Source organism: Serinus canaria, chromosome 2 (genome assembly GCF_022539315.1).
Source record: "Serinus canaria isolate serCan28SL12 chromosome 2, serCan2020, whole genome shotgun sequence".
Classification (NCBI taxonomy): domain Eukaryota; kingdom Metazoa; phylum Chordata; class Aves; order Passeriformes; family Fringillidae; genus Serinus; species Serinus canaria.
Genome location: NC_066315.1, coordinates 34,567,648 through 34,587,704, shown reverse-complemented (window position 1 = coordinate 34,587,704; position 20,057 = coordinate 34,567,648). Strand labels below are relative to the sequence as shown.

The window sequence follows — 20,057 nt, the reverse complement described above, 5'->3', positions numbered from 1 at the left end:
ATACTAAGATAAATAAGCTTTGTAAACCCTCTTTATAATAAAAATATTTTTAAATATTTTTGAAGTGATTTATTTTTCTTTTTCCCATTTTTTTTCAACTTCTCTAACAATGCAGAAGTTTGTCTCTGAAAATAAGATGGTGAATTACAGCAAAGTTATGAAAACAAAGAACCAACAGTTTCTCCAGTGCAGGCTTGTTACCATGAGCTAATAATTCCAGACTTTAAGCAAGCTGAGCCTCTTTTTTAATAACTGCATGCCTCTAGGCAAAGTATTTCTACTAAAAATTATTGAGGCATGGAACAAGGCAAGGTGTGTGAGCTAATGTTGGATTGTTCAGCTACTAAACCAACTCCTATAGCAATGAGCCTGCACTGAACTGACAGATTATTTCTCTGTATACACTTGTATAAACATACTGCTTAAGGTCGAAATCTGTGTAAGCTTTCTTTTCAATTAAAATGTCAAAGATGACAGCACATGTTTTCACTGTCCTTCGCAGGATGATGGATGCTGTGGCAGCAGTTTCATGCCCCCGTGTTCCAGAGATGTTTGCCTGCCTGGGTGTCTAAGAAAGATGTACTTGCTGATGTCTTCATGTGCCTGCAGGCAGACAGCACTGCTATACTAATACTTTGGGTGGCTTTACCTCTCTTGACTTTTTCTTCCTAAACATTGCCCCTGTGGGCCCCCACATCCAACGCTGTAAAAGTTAGAGCAGAAAGGTTGCCGTGCACAAAGAGAAAAGGGTCCTGTGTTAATCAATCAAATTAACATTGCTAGTTAAGTGAAGGCTTTAAATTGCAGGCCAGTTTCTGGTCATGGCTAATTCAGTTAGGTCCCCACAGAAAAACAGCTGCTGTGGGTAGTCAACAAAAAGATGAAGTTGACCCCAAAGGAAACTTCCAGCAATTTAAATATAAAACCAATAATAATTAAAAGGCGATTAATCTGAATCTTCACTCTTCTTCAGCTCCATATTAATAAACTAATAAAACTGTAGCCATCAGTTTCTCATTCATGCTCATCACTCTAGAGCTTGTACAAAGACAGTGGCTCAAGACCTTGTGCCAGTACAACTCACAGCACATGCAGACCCAGTGCCATGGCTGGGCACGGAGCAGAGGTTTGATCACAATTTTGCTAGAAAATAGATTGACTAAAGAAAACAGCCTAAATGAGAGAAGGCCAGTCCAGCATCTGTCACTGGCAGATTCAGTGTGCCTCCTGCTGACAAGTCACAAGTCTTCTGCATCCACTATAGAAAGCAGAGTTTGCTCTGGTTAGCAGAGCACAGGCACTAATGAAGACAATATGTAGATGTATATACATGTGAGATTGTTTATTTACTGAGATTTAAATTCTACACTCAACACTAAAAATACTATAAAAGTAACACATACTGTAGAAATCTTTAAGAAAGGCATTAGATAAGATAATTCTACATGATTTCCTAAGCAAAATAGGAAATAAGCAAAATTGAAAATTATAAGCCTGAAAAACTCTCAGATGATATATGACATCAGCATCAGGCCAAAATCCAGCTCTTAATCCTATCCTTTAACAAGAATGCCACAGAGAAACTCTGTGCTTTGGAACTCTCATTGCTTCCCAAGCACTTCTGCCTCAGCACATTGTTCCTGCAGTGCCAACCTCTCTCTACAGCCTAGAGGAAATTTAGCACGGCCCACCATGGTCACAGCCCCAAATATGCTCAGTGTCTCAAAGCTGCTGGTTGTTTCACTGGGTGGCAGTGGGGCAGGAGGCAGAGGAGCACATTCATGAGGGTGTTCTCTCAATTATCTGTTCAGCAAGTCATTGCCAGGTGTGAAAATATTTTAATGCTGCCAAATAGCTACGCATCTTCAGTGACCCTTTTCCCACCCCCAACCCACTTCACTGATTCCCTTCAAACTTTCATGAAGATCAAAAGCCATTTCTTGGGAGGAACCTTTGCACACGCTTCATCTCTTAAACATGCTAGAAATCCCAGCTGACAGCTATATTAGTACAAATTATGAGAAGCACAGGGAAGAGGTGAATCTCAAGGCACACAGTACAAAGTCATGGAGAACTGCTGCAGCTGTGCTTCAACAGAGATCAGCTCCAAGCCAGTGTTGTTTGCTCTCGTAATTTAAAGGATTCACAATGCCTCCTCTGCTTACCTCTCACTGGGACATATTTACTGATTGCAAGCATCAGTCAAAGAAACAGGAATCACAAACTCAGTTTTTACATGGCTAAGGCAAATTACACTGAAGGGTGGAAATCATGGTAGCTGCTATTTACTAATAAATTCACCTAGCACAATCCCCAAGAAATGTGTGCTCCAGAAATGCCCCATAACAACAGAAGCACTACAGGTAGTGGCTGTGGGAGGTTTTGCTGACACTCAGCTGCTGACACAGGCCAGCAAAGGTTTCCAGCAGCTTGCAAAGGGAAGCAGTGATAGCAACTAAAAGCCATTGTCCACTCATGTCCAGCCACAGATACATGGGAAAATTTATCTCTCTATGCACGCATGAGTGCTAAGAGAGACAGCAAAAAAGAGCAGGCATTGAAGAAAGGTTATTTTATTCTACCAACAAAGTGTACATTGTCATCGTAATTCCCAGTCACTATCCGTGCCCACTCCCTCTCTTTTAAATACTGGTTCGAGCAGGAACCTGCAGCTAATTTTGAGGTTGGGGTTCATTTGTTTTCACATCAATGCAATTAATTTCCACTGGAAAATGCATCTCAGGCATTCAATCAAAATAGGCCTAAAATAATTCTGAAAAGCTCATCTGTCTCCAATCTATATAATGTTTTAAAAATTGGATGCATGCCCTGCAATAACATTGCACTTCACAAAGCTTAAAGCTCTAAACTTGAGGGTATCAGTTACATTGAAACTGCACTAAATTAAAACATCCAGTTTCTGGTTTGCACTGATTTATAAATATCGACAAAACTACTATTGCAGTCATTACCACTTTGGGTGCTCTGAGCTGAATTTTCAACAGTTCAGGATTATTTTCATTCTTATTGTGGCTACAGTAGCCGTTCAAGTTATAGATCAAATTCCAGATAACACGTAAATCTTAAATCTTGGTTTAAGAAAAATGCATACAAGCCAGCCAATATACATGATAAAAAGCAGCAAGTCCAAGTGACCAGTAATGCAAATACAAAGCACACTTGTTTTTTTTTACTCTCTAGCTTATAGCAGAAAGGAACTGTTATGAAATGTTCTAAATAGAAACAAGTGGAAATGGGATAAAACATGAAAAGGTAAGTATCTCTAAGTTGTTTGGGTTTTTTTTAACCAGGAATTTGATGTTCTCTTTTGAAATATTCTTTAAAATGAGAAACTGGATATTCAAAAATCATATTCAAAAATTTTCTCCTGAAAATATTTCCACATTAGTCTCTCTGGTGATATTCAAAATGTGCCTATTTATGACCAAATTATTGCTGAGGAAATATAAACCTGAAAAAAAGAGACCTCATGAGCTGTAGCCTAGTTAACACAATGATTTGGGAACACAAGAATAGAATGAATACATCAACAGCAAGAGAGCCAATTCTCAATGGTGTACAGCACACAGCTTTGCCAAAGACAATGGATTTAAACCAAGTGGGAATCTCACTCATACACACACATGCACGCACGCTCCATAAACAGACAGTGTATAACATGCACTACAGCCACTTGTAAAACAAGCTTTGACACTGATCTCTGTCTTATGCTCCAAAAGAAAACAAAAATCCCCATCTCCCACTTTGACATCTGTGGACTGCTACCAAGTAAATTGTCCTGATCCCTGGTGGTCATTAACATATGAAGTGAAGCAGAGGGATCACCATAATATTAACAAAATTTCTCCTGGCCAAACTCCACCCTTGCTCTTCTTGATACTATCACTGAAGCCTATGCTGATCTGCAAAGTACCTTTCCACCATTCTGTTCAGCCTATTTGCCTTGTGCAGTTGAGTGGAGAAAGACAAGGAGAAGTGGCAAGTGTTCTTTTGGGCATGATGCTCTTGCCACTGAAGTTCACAGGAGTGCTGCTAATACAGTCATTTAGAACAGAATGAGACACATATAAACATATGACCCCTATGAAGACATTTTCCTAAATTATACACTGAATACTGGCTTAATGCCTGCTAATGACATGCTACATCATACTAAGCAAAAAAAGGCTCTTTAACATCTTTACCTTCCAATTTGTACTGATGTGTTTGGTTCACTGTTTCACAGATGGGGTGTTTTTTTGTTGTTTGGAGGGGTTTTTTTTATTTTATCTTATCTTTGTCTTGAAAGAAATGCTGTGTTTAAATGCAAACATTCTCCCAAACTAGAACTTTGTGTTGAAGATTAAAATAACACTCTTCACCAGTTTAGAGTAAAGGGCTTAATGGTTAGTAGAGAGTCATGTTAAAAAAGCTCAGGTTGTTCTGCCAGCTTCCAAGAGTCTACAGCATGAACTAACAGACTGCTAATTATTTATTTAATGTCTTTACATGAACCATAAATGTTCATGCATACTCCATGAATAGTCATAGTTTGTACTGTTACTTTTTTCCTCCACTTTTTCCCCTTTGAGAACTGCCCCTGAATCAGTGCTTTAACTAGAAAGTTGTCATGCCAGGAGAAGTAAAAGAGCAGCATTATGATCAGCAGTGACAAAAGCTGGGACAGGTGAATTTGAAAATCTGTGGGTACTGGATAACTTTAAGATATTTTATCCCATGGTTTTCAACACAACGTTCAGCAAGGAGGAAATAATCCTTGCATAAAATACTTCAAAAAGGCCAGGCTGACCAGACTACAAGAAGCTCTCTTGCTGTATTTTCACATTTGAAGTAATGCCAATGATCTAGACATGGCCAGAGTCTCTTGTAGACACTCAGGATGGAAAATGCCCTCCCAGAAGCACAAGCATCGTTTCAACTCCCACCAACTCCCAATGCTACAAAACCCAGCTCCAAAGTACTTTTCAGTGAAGTGCCACTATAGCCATCAGAATCAACTGCAGCATTTGCATCAAGAGTTTCCAGATTTAAACTGTGGGAACGGGTAGGCTGGAGCTGTCAGTGGAAGGCCTCTGACAATGTAATTTGTTTGTCCTGCTGGCCTGACAGTCAGTGCATGCTGACATTCAAGAAACATTAGTTGGTTTTGCGAGGTTTTTTCTTTTTTTTAACTGCTTGGAGCAGTTGGGAGGGCAGAGGAAAACAACTCAGCTTAGGGAGGGGACGAAGCAGAAGATGAATAATGGAAAGGAGAAGTGTCCTTTTCCAGATGTCTCCTGTAAAATAAGTGTTTGTCCCATGTATCCTGAGACACGTCAATACACTGCAGGTGAACACGTTAAAAAATATTAACTTTACCTAAACAGCAAAGTGGCAGCTCCACTCGGTTTGCTCTAACATCATATCTATTTGCTTTGGTCACAGGGAGACAAATATTTTACTGATCTGGTTAAAATATCTCAACAGTCACATAAATAGACTCAGTCAGAGCCTGTTGCATCACCTGCATTTATTTTTTACTGTTAATATTTAGCAATGGAAGAAAGATACAGATCTGTGCTCTATACACTTGCCATCTCCAACAGTATGATCTCAGCTCAGAGAGCAGCAGGAATTTGCACAGCAGTGAGTATGGCTGATTTCCAGGGGTCGGAAGCCATGGCTTACTCACTCTGCTCCACATTTTCTGCTGTTGTTCTATTTCTTTTTCTTTTTTTTTTTTTTTTTTTTTAATGGGAAAGGCAAATATGATGAGCATAAAGAATAGGGACAAAGTCAGATTGCAGGCCAGCAACATATTTGTATTTTATTTTCACCTGGTCTCTGTATTTTGTGAAGCATGGATTTGGACCTTGTATTAGCCTACCAGATAACAAGTCCTTAAAAGGTCTCGTACATAAAATTTGATGAGAAACTAAGCATTTAGGAATATGTGTACCTTTAGACCAGAAATCTGCCTTTATCTCTCTATAGCAACAAGCCATTTGAATCAACAACATTGCACCTCATATAAATCTGACCCAGTCCATGTAGGATATGTAATAAAGGTAATCTGTGACTTGAGAAAAGAAAATGCAGCAGTATGTATGCAAGGCATTTTGTATTTGGCAGACACATACAACCAGCTGTTTATTCTTCAGTTTGTGGCTATACATCTACTGGGACATGCCCCACCCCTGTAAACCTTGCTGAGCTCCTGGTCTTATTTACAGTGTAGATTTAACCCTAAGTTATGGATAAACATAGTGCTTGGGATTTAAAGTTAAGTGCCATTTAGTATCATTTTTGACATCTCCACATATTATAATGAGCAGCCTTTTTACAGGGGACTTGGGATCTGATCTTAATTTGCAGTAGGGTTATGGTCACAATAAATGTCTATTTCATATAAGAAGCCTCTAATACCAATGGAAATAGAAAGTGGATGTTTTCTTATAGTTTCAAAGCCATGTATGTGAAACACACAGTACAGGTCTGTTCCACATGCAAACCCACTATCAATCTACCATTGTGCCCTGGCTCCTGCCCTGGCAGCAGGCACTCCCATGCTGAACAGTCTCAGCAGGTATTGTAGCTTGCATAATAAAGGAACAGGTTATGAAATCATTAGCACCTCAGCTGAGGCTGCCACAGGGATGCCCCTCTGTGTTCATTGTGAAATGTTTCTTTGGCAGCTGCAACCTAGAAGCGTATTTGGATGTTGTTGCTTCAGCCTTGCCACACAGAGTGGAAAGCAAGACAGTGTTTTCATGTTCTGAACTTAAGAGCAGAGGATGGAAGTCTCTCAGGTCCACCTCTAGGCTAATTCTCCCCATTTACACATTGCTAATTCTAGGCTGGAAGACCTCTAGGAAGCCCAGCTGTCTATAATCACACACTCAGACCTATGTAGCCTGTGCTGCCAAGGATCTGAGCCATGCCTAAGGAGGCTGGAAGATATTTCAGCTTTGTCAAACACCACATGTTCCAGCTCCCCTCATCCTGCAGGCAGCCACTGCTAGTGGTGCTTCAGAGCAGCCCATATGCTGCTGAGGGCTGCCCTCCCCTTGGTTGGAGCCCTGCCTTGGAATACAGTGCAAATCCCATTGACCTTTCCTTCCCCATAAATGCAAGCTCAGGTGAAGCTCTGCCAGTTCAAGTAGTTGAAGCTAAACTCACTTGTCCCTCCATAGGAGAATCCATGTCCCCAACAGAAAGAAACAAAATCCACTGCCGGTCACTCACTGAGCAAGGCATCTAGGGCCCTTTTGATGTTCCTATGCCAACCTTGAGACCCTTCCTGCTAGTTTCATAAGTATTGAAATAATTGGCAAATAAATATTGCTAATGTGCAACATGATCTGGCACAGGACAATTTTTTTGGTGACCCTAAAACCAGAGTATTCAGACCTATGAAAAAGAAAAATTGTGCAACTTGAAGGAAACCACTAGCATCAGGTAGGGAGGAGAATTTGTTGAAAGCAGTGAAATTTTACTGACTTGGGTCACCCTGGGATCTGGTCCACTGGTATTTGCAAAACTTAGTTCAGTTTTACCAAATGGAGAGAGAGGGCTTACAAAGGAAGGACCTAATGCTCAGGTTCCTGAGCATTAAGTCAAGCTAGCTTTGGTTGCTGTCTTTCTGAATCACTGCACTGGGTCATGATTTAAGTAAGTGAGGGGCTGGAGCTTTTTAAAGCAGCATAAGTAAATAGCTAAGCTTGATGTGATATAAAAAGCACCACAACAGAAAGGAGAACTTAACATAGTAATGAAAACCACTTACCCTTAATCATCCCTGAGACAGTGTTTTTACAACGCTACTTGATTTATTCAATGAGCAAACATGCCTCCTCTGACTTTTCTAATAACAGGCCATCTCACCCGTGCTTGTTGGGAGTTGAGTTCAGAGATTTTTTTAATTAGCATGCCAAGTACATTATTTAAATGTCTTTGATGCCTTTTCTTTAAAATTATTTGCCAAGCAATAACTCATATTTATTTGCAAAGAAGACACAGCCCCCGTCCCAAAAAAAAAAAAAAAAAAAAAAGGAAAAAAATCCAGCAAACAAAAAAAACCAAACCAAAACAAAAAAACAAAGAAGACCCAAAACACTGCTAGAGAAGTTTGGAAAAGTCAGAGGTTTGGTCACAGGTGTGTAACCAGTGCTGCATGTTGCAGGGTACATTATTGCTTAAAGACCTACTGAAGTCCAGATTCATTGCTGCTGACAAGCCTGCCACTTAGTGCACGAGACTGTGTGAAAGGCTGTTTGCTGCATGATTTATGGTGGTGCTCTGACTGTAAACTACCTGTGCTCTGCTCAGCAGCTCCATGCTTCCTCTCCAGTGGAAGGGCCTCAGCTTTTGGAAAAGCTGGACAATTTCTCAAGTGAGTACGCTCTTGTGATACTGAAGCTAGCCAGACCACAAACTATTTTATTATGTTGTGCAAAAACCTCTGTGCAAAAAAACCCTCTTTAATTAAGATAGAGCAACCAGCACTGTGGTTGTAATTACCTTGGACTGCTTTACCCACGGGCATAATGAAATAAAATTGGGGCCTCTATATTTTTGTTTTTAAACTAAGTAAACCCAAATTAATTTATTCAACTCAAACCAGACAGGTTTCTCTTTAAAAGGAAGGCCTATATGTTTGGAGGGGCTGGTGCAGCAGGCGGAGTGACATGCAATGATGACTGTGAACTGCAAACTGCTGGCAAAACATTTGGCTTGCCATTGGTCCGTGGCCAGTATTTTCCTTTGTTAATGAATCCCACATCTTTTCTAAGTTAAGCATTTTTTCTTCTCCCCCTTCATTTTATTTGAAACATATTTTAAATATTTTTGTTTTTATGACGTAGTGGAACATGATACAGCCCCCTCCTAACCCTTAATATGAGAAAATCAATTAAAATTTTGACATTAGGAGGTATGATAGAAACATATGGTTTAACTGCTCAGACTTTTTTTTAAGCAACATATCAAGGATCAGGGCAAGGAGAAATAACAAAATTAGAACTCCACATTATGGGATAAAAAGTTACCAACTGAAAGTATATCACAGCCAAAACTTGCTATTCATCAAAAACAAAAAACCTGAAAACTTGTCAAGTTTTGATAGATTTCCTCTTAGGCGGAGGATTACATATTTTTCATTTGTGCTCTTTTCTGAGAAAAAAGTCTATTAAATAAAAATAGTCATTCCGAATGATGTGTTTAATATTTAGTACATCTTATCTCACCCAAAGGACCTTCATTTTATGACTTAAAGAATGCAATCCTAAAATGGAGTTTTACGGGCTTCCTCATTAACTTCCGACTCTTACCTAAGAAGAAAAAATAATAGAAGAATACCCCACTGGAACAAAAAACATGATTTTCAAATGCAATCAACGTTGTGGGCATCCAGTCACACCTTCCCTACTGATCACCAGTCCTTAGGACTATGTGAAAGTGAAATCCCTTACAGTTCCCTTTGGTATTTCAAATCACCAAAACCCCAGACAGACAAAATAACAAGTCACTGAAACTCCAGGGAATAAAGGCACCAAAGAGAAGATTTAACTGTTTAACTCCCTAGGTCACCAGGTTTCCACAAAAAGAAGCTCTTTCCCAGAGGTCTTGAAAGATTGGAAATGCTGTTAAAAGTGAAAAATTATTGTTAATCCGTCAGTGGTGAAAAAAACAAGTTTTTTTCAGTCGTCTTCTACGGACATCTAGTCTCCAATCCTGCAATCATCTAGCTACATGAATTTACATGCCCTCCTTTAATATTCCTCAGTTTTACAAACCTTGCAAGATTTCTTCAGCCACAGTAACTTGCAGTTAGTTTTACCGGGGGAAGAGATGACGAAAGTATAGCACAATGCACTGCTGGCCCTGAAACCCGCACCAGGCGAGGACAAAGATATCCTGGAGAAAATTAAGTTGCAAAAGCCTTTTTTGCACCAGCCCCCTTACTTCTCATTGTGAGAATGGTGCCATGCTTGTGTTAGAAATGACAGAAAGCTTTTTATAGAGGCTCCTGATATCAACTCAAACCCCTGAAGTTACATGAGGATAGAGACTTCAATTATCTACAGAGTATGTGCAAATCAAATATACTTGATCACGGTGAATTCACTTGCACTGTAACTGCTGTGATTTATGCAGAAAATTGCATTCAAGCTCAAAAGCTAGAGCAACACTTTCAGGTTGACCAAAATTATTAAACTCACTAACAAGTTAGCAAACATAAATCTTGGAAGTAGAGAAGAATAGAATATTTGGAAAAGCAAAAAGTTTTAGCATTTCCAAACATTCCAGTCTGAAATGCCATATTAATCTGGAAATGTACCTAGTTATTTTAAAAATGTAATTGTCTTGAAAACCTGAGAATGTCCTTGTTGTTTATTTGGAAAGAACAATTAAGAAATTAAATCATATTGACTTAAACTAAATTACTGTTTTTAATTTCAGCAGCTAAGTCAACAGCCTTGTTAGTCACATAAAACTGGTTACCGTTATAGCTCACCTGCATGAAGGACAGCAATGACACAAAAGGAACCTTAAATCTGTCAGTTTTTCTTCATTTCCTGCTCTATTAAAAACAACCCCATACTCCAACTCATTCCTCTTTTATGTCTTCTTTCCCAGATTTTTCCTAACAGATTTTAACAGCTAGTTAGAAACCTGAACATCAATATCAATGTATTAATGAAAAACAGAACAAACACTGGTATTTCAAAGCTATCTTAAAGACTGATTAGATTCAGTAATAAATTAACTGGATAGGAATGCTGTTTTCAAGGGAAAATACGATATTCTACAGGAAAGTATGGGACTTTTTGTTTTGTTTTCCAAGGAGATCTTCCAGCCAGGAAGCTTTTACCACACGTCCAGATTCCGTGATTTGCTCTGCATCCAACAGCAGTGCAAAATCATCTGACATTTACCGAAGTGCCAGGAGCAGCTCTTTAAAAGGACAAAGCTTGTCTGTAGTACAAGAAAGGAGTTTGCAAACAAGGTGAATGCATGACAATAAAGAAGGTGCCAGTGGCGTACTGAGAACAGGGCTGTACACTCTAAGACTGCACTTTTAGAAACTTCATAAGTTTGGACATGCTACTCTGAACCTTTTAGCTGAAGACAAATATAAGATTGAGTCAGTGTCACTCCAGAAAATTTTGCCAGTGAAGAGTCATATGCAGATCCACAGTCTTCATGTTCTATTTGATAATAAATTCTTAATTTTGCAATAATAAAAAACCTGAGCATGCATGGCTTTACATGTGACAGTAGTGACAGTGTATTGGATAGTCATTAGTTAATGGACAAACATGAATTCAGGATAAGGTATATGGGGAGTTCACTGCAAAAAGGCATTAATGTGCCATTACTTTTATAGAGGGAGCAGCTTTTGCTAGCTAAGTTCCTGTAAAACACACATTTGAGCTTACAGGGATATTAGCAAATGTATCCCTCACATGGTTATGGACAAAGCTTGTCTCCTAGTTTTTCAAAACATGCTGAAAATTACCATGGGGGAGCTCAAAACTTTTATTTTTTATGGTTTAATTCCATTACTTTTTTAAAAATAAAAACAGGAGCGGGGGAAGCGTACTTTTAAAGAGCTGACTAATTTGGAGATACATCAGACATGGATTTTCTCAAAGGATTTTAGAATTCTCTTGCAATTCTTCACTATAGGCAAAAACTTCAGATGCTTATTCAAGGAGGGAAAAAGATCCCTTTAGCTGTTTATAGACTGAAAACATATTTGGCTGTATTTTTTCTAACATTTCAGCCAAAAAAATGGCTGGTTTTCATGATTACTGTTTTATCTTTGCACATTTATCAGTCATCTACCAAAACTTGAGTGCCTGTCACTTACAGTGTGATGGGAAAGCTAGGAAATGAAGCACCTTGAAGCACAGAGCAATTCAGAGTCCACATTTAGAGTGTTACGTCAAGTGCAGGCATTCTTTATTTCAAGGTGGACACAAGAAGCCACAGGATATGCTCTAGATGACATTATGTTCTTATCTCACCTTTTGCTTTTCTTATTGCTTTTCACTCATCAAAATTCTTCCTGCTTCCACCCCCTGCACAGACAGCCCGTGCTGCCATCATTGCCCACTGCAGGTCCAGAGAACAGTTTCAGTCAGAAGGCACCCAGAGGGTCACCTTGTCCAACCTCCTGCTCCAGCCAGGGCTAAATGCAGCATCAGAGCAGGCTGCTGGGGGCCTTGTTCTAGACAAAGTGTGAAAATCTACAGCAGCAGAGACCACCTCCAGCCAGTTGCTGTGCCTTGCCTCAGTTCTCCCACTGGAACCTTTTCTTTCTTTAGTTCTCATGGAATTTTCTCTCACTGACACTTGTGCCTGTGGTCTTCTGTCTTTATGCTGCAAAGCGGGGCAGACCCTTTGCTTTGCAGGCTCCCTTTGCTCTGAAACTGCCCTGTAAGTAGCTAAAGGCTGCAATTAGATGCCCTGGTAGCTGTCTCTTCTGGGTGAATAAATCAAGTTCCCCCAATCTCTGCTTCTGTGGCTGCTCTCTCCATTCAGCCTAGGGAAGATGCCCATAATGCCATCTGTCCTCTGTGCAACTGACCCACCTTCCAGGAAGTCACTGCAGACTCACACAAGAGCATGTGTGCAGTTTTGGGGTGCCTATTCCTTTGGATTTATTCAATAGTCCAAGCAGATTTCACCCAAAACTGCCCCAGACTTTGGCTGGTTACTGAAATTTTGTATTGTCCTCACAACAGAGATTTTTCTGAGTTCTCTGGGGTTTGTTTGGGCAAACCCAAATATCTGACCCTAAGCCAATCAGTTAATTATTATATGTAATGTTTGTCCTATTTGATAATTGCTCTGCTCAAGAAACATGCCAGTGCAGATGTACTGCTGAAATTCAGTGCTCCTGCACTCAGTGCTACATGGGGAAGCCACAGACCCTTCCTACATCCAGCTCAATCTGATCTACACTCCAGAACATCCTGTTATTGGAGTATTGCATCTTTAAAATGAGTCTCCCTGAGATGAAGAACTGTCTAATAAGGGGGAGAAAAGAAAGAGGTATTAGAGTTGCAGCTGGCTGTGCTTTGAGTCAAGAACTTGTTCTGGGTGAGACCAGGTGAGACCAAAGTTTAAAATTCTGGAATGCAGCATGTGCAGATGCCAGAGTATTATTGCCTGTTTTATCATTTGCTACTTGTCACACTATCTGAGCATTTGACCACAGAAACATCAGAAGGAACAGAACTATTTAAAGTGACAATGAATATCAAACAGAAAATGAAATGTACAAAGCTTAATATCTTTCACTGCATAGCAAGCAAAAAGCATTCTTTTTCAAGCCCTTTCTTAAACAAAAAAAAAGGTATTTGTCAGCAAAAAAAAAAAAAAATCCCAATTTCTCTTGAAAAAAACATTGTCAAAAGCTCAAATTTTAATAATTACGGAGCCTCACTGGAAACTTTTCAATCAGCCTCATTTCACTTTTCTAAGAAGACCTTTATAAATTCATGCTCTTCCAACCATCTCTATACTCTTTTTTTCCCTATAACAATCTTATTTTTGCATATTTTTACAAATGTTGCTGGTAAGGTTTTCTACTTTTCCTGAAGTGTGTATGTACTGCACCATTTTTATAGGGCTCTACAAAGTCTTGACAAAAGAGTTTAAACTAAATGAAAAAAATGGCTTAATTTATTACCAAATATTAGAATATCTACTGAATTGCAGTAGCTGGGAAAAGTGCTGTGCTGCACAAGATTAGCAAGTAAAAAGCCAAACTGAACACTTTGTGATGCACAGCAATGTCCCCCTTTAACTGTTGCTTAAATTTGATTTCTCATTCCTAAAGAAAAACATTAAATGTGAGAGAGAGCTGAGGGGTGCTAATAGAGTGTCAACTTCAAAAAGAAAGACACCATCAATCAAATTTATATACCAATATCACCACCTTAAGTCGTGCAACCTGAAATCTTATTCAGGTGATAAATTCCTTCTGGTATGATTGCTTAGGAATAGCAGAGGATAGTTCTGCCTTGCAGTCTCAAAGATGGAGAAAAACACACTCACACACACCCCTCCCACGTACACAAATAGATCCATACATACAGAGATCTGTGTACCAATCTGCACTTTGTGTAACACATTCCTCCTTCATACTTAAGGCCACAGGAGATACTTGTCAACACTGGATTCCAATGGCAAGGAATCTGGTCATTCAGGCAAACTGTAAAATGAACCTTAATTTAGTGTTTATATTAATTTTTCAGCCAAAATTGTTTCTACATGAGTTTTCTAAAGAAACTCACTCATTAAAGTATATCAGAAAACTGAACAGTATTCAGAGAAATGAGAATTCTTGCAATTCTATGGTACAATAGAAATAGAGCTCATGTCCTTAGCTGCAGTGAAAGAAAAGTTCATTTTGACCTGGAAACCAAATGATAACAAAGAACACAGTACTGGAACTTTTCTGACATGATACTGAGTTGCCTTAAGCTGAGGTCAAGGAAGAACCTGGTCTAGCACATTTTTTCTGTTCTGGTTTGTAAGACTTCATTTGGAAAAAACTAGCTCATGTTAAATCTGACATATAAAATTACCTGTGCTGATGGGCTTTTCCAGTGTGGTAAAACATTCAACTGACATTACTTTAGACAGAACTTGTAATAATGAAGTTTTTTTATTATTATAATTATAATTTTTCTTCTGCTAATGGGCACAGATTTATTGATCTGTAGAAAATAGTGCCCATCTGAAGAACATTGCCCATGTTCTTTATGGTCATGGAGCAGCACAAGAGTTGCAGATATCTGCAGTAAAATTCTCCATCTTGTTATTTAAACTAATACACCTTGTACTTATACTAATACAGAGCTCTGATATGTTTGACTAATGGCTGCAATTTTGAAAACATCCTGCAATGCTCTTGAATTAAAGATATGTTGTAAAAATAAAGAGCCCCACAGAAATACAGCTTGTGGTGATCTGAGAGACTACAATTCACACTCTCAATCAGTAGTTTTTACCAAGAGAATGGCTAGTTTTATTATAATGTGCAGAAATCTTTCAGTAAATTAAAAGCTGCATGTTTTCAATGGAGATACTCGTTTTAACACTGAAGTTGATGCTACAAGGAAACATCAGGCCATAAAATGAAGAATGGAAGTGAGGATGGAATAAACAGTGTTGTGTTAAGTAAATGATACTTTCCTGGCTCTGTCAAGATTTAAAAGACCTAAAAAGCAAAATGTGTGTCACTGGGACTGAAAAATAAGTCAGTCTATTTGACTATACAGGCTTTAGAAATGTGTTTGCAGGAAGTCGAGAGGGATCCAGCACCACAACACAAAAATTCCATGCCACGTTTAAAAACAAACACAAGCACCCACGTAGAGAGGAAATCACACATTAATAGAGATCCAAGGTTCATCAGTCTCTGGGATCACTGTGGCTGAACAAGCAGCTTTTCAAGAGGGCACATTCCAGAGTTAGAGATGTTGAAAAAATATGTGGGTGCTCAAAAGACTGAAAAGAAGATAGTTTCTCAGATTTTATCCCAAGCCCATCAACTCAGCTCTCCCATCCACTGCAATAAGCTTTGGATCAGACTCAACATCCAAATGCAGTCCTCACTCACTAAAATTGGCTGGTCACACTGGAAACTGTTTGGGCAAAGTACCCCACCCATAAACAGAGCATTTGGGGAGAGTACTGTAGTAAGCAACAAATAATTTGTCTCCTTGCCAAGACTAGGGGTTGTGTCTCTTACTTGTTCACCCTCTGAGACAATAAAATGAGGGCTATAGTAAGGCAATATCTCTGGAGCGATCTAAGAAGGAATGCCACATGAATGAGAAATAAGAGGACAAGGGTTCCTTCAATTTTGAAGTCAAAGGAAAAAATGACTAAGCAACAGGGGACAGAGAGCCACTAGTAGATGGATGCAGTGTTTCCAACACTTCTTTGCTCTGGGATCTTGTAAGTAGGAAGAAGAACAGAAAGGAAACACAAACCTGAGTGTGGAAAGAGAGTTCCACTATGGGAATTGCCACATCATCTAGGTGGAAGACAAAGATATGCAAGTCCATTTGCAGGAGAAAGAGAGCATAAACAGAGTTAAGTGGATATTAATGAACACTAAACAAGGATGGCAAGCCTGCTCTGAACTTACAAATCACATCCGCATTAATACCAAATGAGTTCATTAAGATTAACATTATTATGATGAGTATCAAAGGGATTAAAAGAGATTATGGTAAATAAGAGAGTCAGATAGGAATGAGATGTAATTACCTTCCTATCTGGTTTATCTGTAGCTGCGGAGACAGACCCAGCATTCACTTCACACTGGAGGAACCTAACTCACATTTTGATCTGAAGTGTAATTTTCAGCAAAGCTGATCTCAACAGTTTGGGCTGAACACGGCCCAGGCATGTGCAGGATGAACAAAAGAAGGCTGGGAAGGTGAGAGCACAGAGAGATGGGGAAGGGCACAGGAGGCTGCTTTGCCCCAGCACCACCCTCCCTCCATGAAGTGCAGGAAACAACTTGGTCTTCCTGCCTGCTGTGTCCACAGCTTGACGAGTGGCCAGGCCCACCACCACCTCTGTCCAACACCTGCCCTGACCTCAGCACACATGACACCAGCTCTGAAAGCTTCATGGGGCTTCACAGACATCAACCAAGTCATCCAAAAAGATTCAAGGGAAAGGTCTCAAGTTAGAGCTAGGAAACTGAGGAATTCAGGAGCAGAGGGACCACATTCAGTGAAATAAAAACATGCTGTCTGATATTTACCTCTTGCTTTTGTACCCCAGCAACAGAGCCAATTTTTTTTGTGCATGCAGAGACCAGCTAAGGAGCACCAAATTATGGCTTAAAATCACACAGCTTATAGAACAGATATTTTGCCAATGCACACATTCAGCAATGCAAGTGAAAATGTTACTTGGGATCTTGGTGGGGAAATTTACTGGGACTCGTCCAGCCAGGCTCTGCTAGGAGCAGATTGCCTTTCTTCACAGGCCGACCACGCACAGTTGGCTCTCCAGTGCAAACATCACTCCCAAGCTCTGGTGTATTTGGCCTCTGGTTTGTTTGACAGGTTACATGTGCTTCTGAATATATCTTCTGATGCTCATTTTCAGAGCACTGTTAATATTTCTCTTGGCTTCTGTTTAAAAATTAGGTCCCTAAAGATATCATCCTTCAATAAGAATATCCTCTTGCCAAAAGACCCAGGTTCAAATGTGTGGAACTTGACTGTCAGGGCTGTTGACCTCTGACCTCTGACTGTCAGGGCTGTTGACCTCTGACCACGAAGCTGCAAGTCCACTGGCAAACCTGCACGTTGGGTCCCAGCAACCAGCAGCAAAGGAATCCAAACGGGCAGCTACTTTCCTTTTTTTGTTGTTGTCCAAAAGAATTTTGGTGCATTTCAAAAGCACCTGTCAAGCTCAACCAGAGCTGTCTGACACTCACCTGGACAGTTATGCTTCATTAACTATATGTTCTGTTGCTTCAACAACCAATATACATACACACATACACACACCTGTGTGTGTATGCATATGGAATTCACAACTGCAGCTTTTTGAAAGAAGCTTTTACAACTGTTTTTCCTGTGGTGCTGTGCTGAAATCAGTGACGTAGCAGCAGCAAATTGTTACTTAGAGTTGCAGTGCACTTCTGAAAGGCAAGAAGGATTTACATCTTTATACCCTGTGCTTAACTTCACCGAGCGTGAATCAGCAGGGTGGGTATTTGGTGAAAGTTTGAGTACACAGCAGGGTCATCAGTCAGTCCACACTGTCCAGAGCACCACGACGTTCTCTTTTGCTGCCCTTCCAGACAGGTGACATGTTAATAGCTGATACCAGACAAGTGAGACTCTGATCCCCTGTGGAATGCAATCTGATACCCAAAGACTTTCAGGCCACGCTGCACAAGGTATTTTACGTATGTTTCTATAAAACAAATAGCAGTGATGCGTTTCTACAGAGGAATGGTGAAGTGTGACAGTCTGCTGTCCTCTGCCCAGCATCTTGCCAGCACGGCTAGACACTATCCTAGGACAACACTGACTGACTTTTCCTGAAGTCTCCAGCCAAAAAAGGCAGGAAGGGAAAGAGTGAAGACAGGTCCATCCCAGTATCTAAAGCGGGAAGGCAAAGGGAAGAATCTACTATGCTTTATTCTGATGGTCTGTGGAGCTGCACTTCCCAACATTTCTAGGAGAAAGTATGAGTCAGAAATCCTACGGGAACTCCTGCAGCAGCGCAGCTCTCTCCCCAACCCACACCTCCTCAGCAGAGCACTGCGCAATCCGGTCCATATGGTATATCTGCACTATGGTATATCCGCACTATGGTATATCTGCACTATGGTATATCTGCACTATGGTATATCTGCACTGCAACATGGGCCAGGCCCGCCTGCGGCCTAGCGCTGCGCTCTCCACTGAGAAAGGTTTGGCCCGTGAGCAACTGTTTGTTCTTCAGCAGTTGACTGAGGAGCTTGAAAATCACTTAGGGGCATTTAGGGAAAACCTGTGAATCAAGTGCAGGAACATAACAGGCCAACATAAGATGGCTTTGCAGAGGGCTACCAGAGGGAAAGGAAGGCAGGGGCTGGCCACAGGCTCTTATCTTGTTCAGAAAGAGAGGGGGAAGTTTTGCCACCAACCGCAGAATGACACTGATTGCTATTTTGATCAGTCAGCCCCCAGGACAAGTTGTAAAAAAAAAAAAAAAAAAAAAAAAAAAATCACTAAACTCTCAAAAGCATGTTTAAGGCTATCTTTAGGTAACCAAGCAAATCTGTAGTTCACTGCAATTCCAGTGGGTACCAATTCAGTGCTTCCCTGAGAGACAAAAATTCCCTTTGAAAGAGGCATTTCTGAGAGTCATACCTTAAGAGCAGGCAGCTCTTGACACAGAAACCTGATGCAGGACACCAACGCACACCTGATAGCTCACATTCATCCCACACCTAAACACAACCAGTGCCCGAGCACAGGCTTAGTGTTAAACTCTGTGGCCCACCCCAAGGGCTAAGTGCTCACAGAGAACTCGGGGAAGAGGTACCTTTCCTCGCTTCACATCAGACCTAGAGACTGTTAGCTATGTGGAAAAAAAAGACTAAAAGGTCTGTAGGGAGACTGACAGACTTAATAAGACAAGCTCAGTGCTCTGTCCTGTCAAGGAAATCCATGTAGGCAGGTGCCCCAAGAGCCCGGCAGCTCTGGAGAGCAGAGCCGTGACAGGAGGGGATCTGCTGTGCAGGGTTGGGACCTCTGCGGTCCCAGCAAAGGCAAGACAGCAACGAGCCCGGGGTAAGCTGAGGATCAGAATCCTGCTGACAAGTGGAAAGGATGAAAAGCTGAGGCTCGTTGATATGAGCTCTGCAAACTGCCTCCCTTAAACGCTTTATTTTCTACAGCGGATTTCCAACAGCAGAAGCTTTTACTCGTTCTGCTAGGCAGAGGCTGAACTGCTTTCTTCAAACAGTTTCAAATTCGCCAGCCACGCTCGAAGAACCACCCCTTTTTGCCTTTCTCTTTGCTGTCTCCGAGATTTTTGTGAAAGAGACATCCAGTTTCAAGCCATTTTAAAAATATCAAAAAACCCCAGTGGAAAATAATTCGCAGCTGTGATAATATCACATTTTTTAAAATACCGTAATATAGTTTTACTTTTAATAATAAAAGATAAAAAAGGAGAGTCTGTGAATAATTAGAGAGTGCAGTCTGAAGCCAGTTACAGTCACTGCAATTGATAATAAACTTAAAGCCCCTTGACAGCAGGTAAATGCTTTGCAACCCTGACCCCCTTCCTCTCACATTACTTAACAACCCTGCAGTTCCAGCATTACATCACCGTCCAAGCGATTGGTTCCCGCATTTTAACTCTCTCCCTGTCTCCTCCGATTAGGAGCAACATAATGATGGAGGGGGGGGCCACCAAACCACAACAAACTACCAAACTTCTCTCAAGTTTGCTGTGCTCCTTGTTTGGGTTTGGTTTGGTCGAAAAAGCAGCTTCTGCTCCTAAGA

General features: G+C 40.4%; 1 protein-coding gene across 8 annotated transcripts in view; it reads right to left on the bottom strand.

Moving 5' to 3' along the window:
• CREB5 (cAMP responsive element binding protein 5) overlaps window positions 1–20,057 on the bottom strand; it is a 258,620-nt gene that overhangs the window by 82,998 nt on the left and 155,565 nt on the right. The window lies entirely within an intron of this gene.